General features: G+C 41.8%; 1 long non-coding RNA gene across 1 annotated transcript in view; it reads right to left on the reverse strand.

Annotated features, from left to right (window-relative positions):
* The window catches only part of LOC127413676 (uncharacterized), a 32,959-nt gene that overhangs the window by 6,168 nt on the left and 21,194 nt on the right, over positions 1 to 5,597 (reverse strand). The window lies entirely within an intron of this gene.

Raw genomic sequence — 5,597 nt, forward strand, 5'->3', positions numbered from 1 at the left:
AAACACAATTCTTGTATAACCTAAATCAGTACAATCACTACTTCTGAAGGGGTAGTAATCCACACATTGAGTTCTGAAATTAAGACCTTTAACCCCTCAAACTAACAATTTCTTTGGATTCATCCTCAATATTCTGTCCATGTTGTCTCTCCAGAAAAGAGCATGTCCTATGTGGAATATTAAGCCATTTACCAACAGGGCAGCCTCAAAAATAGTATAATAACCCAGCTGGCACATGCAATTCTCCAGGGTCAACACTGACCTCCTCATAAATGAGGAAAGTATTCTTGGAGATGAAAGTGCCTTTGTCAGACAGGAGTAAGGCTCGGTAAGGGGAACATGCACCCCATCCTAAAGACAACTGGCTCCCTGCTGGCAGGCATAGGGTTACCTCTCTGTCACCATATGTTTTCTCTGAGGATGCCATGTAGAAGGCGTGATGGCTAGAAACAAGAGACCATCCATGAAAAGAGACTGACCGACCAACTATGCGAAAACGATGATATTCAGGGTTACAAAGAAGGCGAGGTCATTATTATAAATATGGAATTTATTGAACAATTGAGAAAAAGTCAGACTCTAGAATAAATGGAATAGAAGTGAACAGAATTACTCCTGATTTGTAAAGTAACTCTGCACTGTCTGAAGGCGACTCAATGACTGGATATGCTCCACTGTTAAAGAATTGCTTAGTAAGAGATCTAGAATGCTGGAACGGTACAAAAATGTATCACCAGGAGCTTAACAAAGTGTGCAAATTGGACAAATATTATCAACTTGGATCTACTACAAAACATTAATATATTGTTGATACATAACCAAAATGTTTTTCAAGAACAAAATTTGGTCGTAATTTAGAGGGAACCAGTGCAGTGTTGTTGATTTCAGTCCCATCTGCTCGGTTTGGATCAGTGATCCATATTCTGACAATCTAAAGTACACACATAAGACAGCAGCCTACAGCACATTATCTCAAATAAAGGGAAAATGCAATTCGTATGGAACAAAGGATAGGTTTCTGATCCAAGTCTTACCTGGGAGTCACTTTCAGATGCATTTTTGTTCATTATGAAAAAGATGAATGTAATTAAATATTTTTATATAGCCTTTTTGAAAATATATCTAAAGCATGTTGTCTGTGAAGCAATTCTTGACATTTTGAAGTGTAATTTAAAGTTGAGAAGAAATGAGCAGAACTATTTGCCTATTTGTGCTGGAAATACCTGAGCTCAGGAATAACAGCATACCACGCAAAACTGAAAAATGAGTCACTTATATAAATGTGTTGTTCCTCTTCCTCTGTAGACACATCCTAGAAGTAAATAATAAAATAAACGGCTTATTGCTTAAATTTTTACAACAATTGTTTACAGTCAGATTGTTTCACTTTTAATTGACTATCACAATTCTAGTGGGCCAGGAGTTTACATACACGAAGTTAACTGTGCCTTTAAGCAGCTTGGAAAATTCCAGAAAATAATGTCAAGACTTTAGACAATTAGCCAGTTAGCTTGTGATAAGAGGTGTACTGAATTGGAGGTGTACCTGTGGATGTATTTTAAGGCCTACTTTCAAACTCAGTGCCTCTTTGCTTGACATCATGGGAAACTCAAAAGAAATCAGCCAAGAATTCAGAAATAAAAAATTAAAATTAAAATGTGTGGACCTCCACAAGTTAGGTTCATCCTTGGGAGCAATTTCCAAATGCCTGAAGGTACCTCGTTCATCTGAACAAACAATAGTACGCAAGTATAAACACCATGGGACCACACAGCCATCATACCGCTCAGGAAGGAGACACATTCTGTCTCCTAGAGATGAACATAGTTTGGTGCAAAAAGTGCAAATAAATCCCAGAACAACAGCAAAGGATCTTGTGAAGTTGCTGGATGAAAACAGGTAGACAAGTATCTATATCCACAGTAAAACAAGTCCTATATCGACATAACCTGAAAGGCTGCTCAGCAAGGAAGAAGCCACTGCTCCAAAACCACCATAAAAAAGCCAGACTAGAGTTTCAAGTGCACATGGGGACAAAGATCTTACTTTTTGGTGAAATGTCCTCTGGTCTAATGAAATAAAAATTAAACGGTTTGGCCATAATGACCATCATTATATTTGGAGGAAAAAGAGTGAGGCTTGCAAGCCGAAGAACACCATCCTAACTGTGAAGCATGGGGGTGACAGCATCATGTTGTGGTGCTTTCCTGCAGGAGGAACTGGTGTACTACACAAAATAGATGGCATCATGAAGGAAAATTATGTGGATATATTGAAGCAACATCTCAAGACATCAGCCAGGAAGTTAAAGCTCAGATTGCAAATGGGTCTTCCAAATGGACAATGACCCCAAGCATACCTCCAAAGTTGTGGCAAAATTGCTGAAGAACAACAAAGTCAAGGTATTGGAGTGGCCATCACAAAGCCCTTACCTCAATCCGATAGAAAATTTGAGGGCAGAACTGAAAAAGCGTGTGCGAGCAAGGAGGCCTACAATCCTGACTCAGTTACACCAGTTCTGTCTGGAGGAATGGGCCATAATTCCAGCAACTTATTGTGAGAAGCTTATGGAAGGCTACCCAAAATGTTTGACCCAAGTTAAACAATTTACAGGCAATGATATCAAATACTAACAAAGTATGTAAATTTCTGACCCACTGGGAATGTGATGAAAGAAATAAAAGCTGAAAAAAATCATTCTGTCACGTAGTGTAGCTGAGATGGTCCCCTTGTGTAAGGAGTAGAATTCTTACAGCCCCTAGATCCATATTGGGTCCGTTCTTCTGTCACGTAGTGTAGCTGAGATGGGAGGCGATGGATCTAATCGCAGGCTTTTAATAAAGATGATGGTGACATTAATACACATGAGAATATGCACAGAACAATAAACTACAACTAACACATGGGTTACACGGACTAGAACAGACAAAGAGTGAACAAAACATGAGGATATATATATATATATATACACACACACACACACACTTACATACATACATACACATACACACACACACACACACACACACACACACACACACACAGGTGTTGATGAGAGAATGGAGAACAGGTGAGGAAGATGGGGAACAGATGGCTGTGATGAGGGCAGTGCATCATGGGAAATGTAGTTCATGGTAAACTGATGACAGAAGACAAAAACTATCAAAATAAGAGTCCTAGAGACATAATGGTGACACACTGTGACATAACCCCCCCCCCCCCAAAGAGCAACTCCTGGCACCCACAGACGGAAGACACAGATGATGAGGAAGGATCCAGGGGATGATTATGAAGTTCAGGACAATCCGGTGGCCAGGGAGGAGTCTGGGCATGATCAGGAGGCCTGGGAGGCGGCCACAGGGCAGGGACTGGGTCGGGAGGTTTGGCTGCAGGAGGTGGGAGGAGCCGAGGGAGGCTCGACGAAGGCAGGCGCAGCCGAGGGAGGCTGGACGAAGGCAAGCGCAGCCGAGGGAGGCTGGACGAAGGCAAGCGGAGGACCAAGGCAGCGCTGTAGGCTCGGAGGACCAAGGAGGAGCTGGGGATCAGAGGACTGAGGCAGAGCCGGTGGGACTGAGGACCAAGGCAGAGCTGTAGGGATGGAGGTCTCTGGTGGAGCCGAAGAATCGTAGAGCTAAGGCGTAGCAGAAGGATTGGAGAGCCAAGGCTACAGGCATAGGCTCTGGGACAGTCGAGGCTACAGGCATGGGTGCTGGCTCGTTAACTGTGGCAGGCTCGGAGCAAGGGGCCATGGAAGGCTGAGGGGCGTTTACTGTGGGAGGTGATTCAATGTCCTCATCCGCCTTACCTACAGTGAAAGGGGAGTCACAAAGTTTCAGAGCCACCTCCACGTAGATGCACTTAGTGCACTATGAAGACCAACTCCGAAGAAAACCACCAGAGAGTGGTCACCATAGTGCACCAAGTTAGCCAGTTCTAGAAACTCACGGACGTGATCCTCAACTGAATGGTCCCCTTGCGTAAGGAGGACAATTCTTACAGCCGCTAGATCCATATTGGGTCCGTTCTTCTGTCACGTAGTGTAGCTGAGATGAGACAGGAGACGATGGATCTAATTGCAGGCTTTAAATAAAGATGATGATGATGGTGATGGTGATGATGATGATGATGATGATGGTGATACAAATACATGTGAGAATATGCAGAGAACAATAAACCATAAACTACAACTAACACATGGGTTACATGGACTAGAACTGACAAAGAGTGAACAAAACATGAGGGTATATATACAAACAGGTGTTGATGAGGGAATGGAGAACAGGTGAAGAAGATGGGAAACAGATGGCTGTGATGAGGGCAGTGCATCGTGGGAAATGTAATTCATTGTAAACTAATGACAGAAGACAAAATTTATATCAAAATAAGAGTCCTTGAGAACCTAAAGGTGACACACTGTGACACATTCTCTCTTTTCATATTCTTAAAATAAAGTAGTGATCCTAACTGACCAAAGACAGGTAATGTTTCCTACTATTAAATGTCAGGAATTGTGAAAAACTGAGTTTAAATGTATTTGGGTAAGGTGTATGTAAACTTCTGACTTCAATTGTGTGTGTGTGTGTGTGTGTGTGTGTGTGTGTGTGTATATATATATATATATATATATATATATATATATATATATATATATATATATATATATATATATATATTTAAAAAAAATATGAGCCACAACAGTTCTGTTTTTGAAGTACATTTATATATCCAGTGTTGGGTGTAATTTTATAAAAAAGTAATTAATTACTTATTATAATGCACGCGGCCTCTTGCCGTTGGACCGGGGGCGGAGGGGTGGTGTGGTTTTTGTTGAAGAGCGGTCCTGTCCCCGTCCTATCCCTGTCTGTAGTGTTCGTGGGCTGGGGCACCCCGCGATAACGATCTCCTCGTTGGTAGTGATCTCCGGGGGGACGCATGCTTGCACCGGGGGGTGGGGGCAGTAGAACCGATCGCCGCGGGGCCTGGTGCGACCGCACCGGTTACACTGCCCTAAAGACGGCCCTGATTAAAGAAATCATGTATGATTGTGAATACGACATTTCTACAATGGCATCTGAAACTAAAAAAAATTGATTTTAAATGATGCTGCATCCAAGCAGCTAGGTGTCAGTATAGGTTTAAGATGACACAAAGACAAAAGTTACTGAATGCACCTTTAATTTTATTTTGTTGTGCCTTAATTTATTGTGGCTTTCTTTTCTTGTGTTGTGGCTTAATTTCGTTCTTGTGATTTTTCCATTGGGTTGTTCCTTATTTTCATTGTACTATAGCTTTTCAGTTATGTTGTGACTTTTATTGTGCTGTGGCTTTTCCATGGTAGTGTGGTATAATTTTGTTGTGTTGTTTAATTTCGTTACGTTGTGGCTTAAATTCTAAGTGCTGTGGTTTATTTCCTTTGTGTTTTCAGCTTTTATTTACTTTGCTAATTTTGTTGTGCTGTGCACCTCTGCGACACCGTACATATCGATTACTGTATCTCATTTATTATGGCTAGTAATGTAGTGAGCTGAATATGTACTGGTGTGTTGTCTGGAGGCGCAGTGACGCAGGCAGAACTCCGCCCCCTCTGTCTGCTCAGG

Source organism: Myxocyprinus asiaticus, chromosome 23, assembly GCF_019703515.2.
Source record: "Myxocyprinus asiaticus isolate MX2 ecotype Aquarium Trade chromosome 23, UBuf_Myxa_2, whole genome shotgun sequence".
NCBI lineage: Eukaryota > Metazoa > Chordata > Actinopteri > Cypriniformes > Catostomidae > Myxocyprinus > Myxocyprinus asiaticus.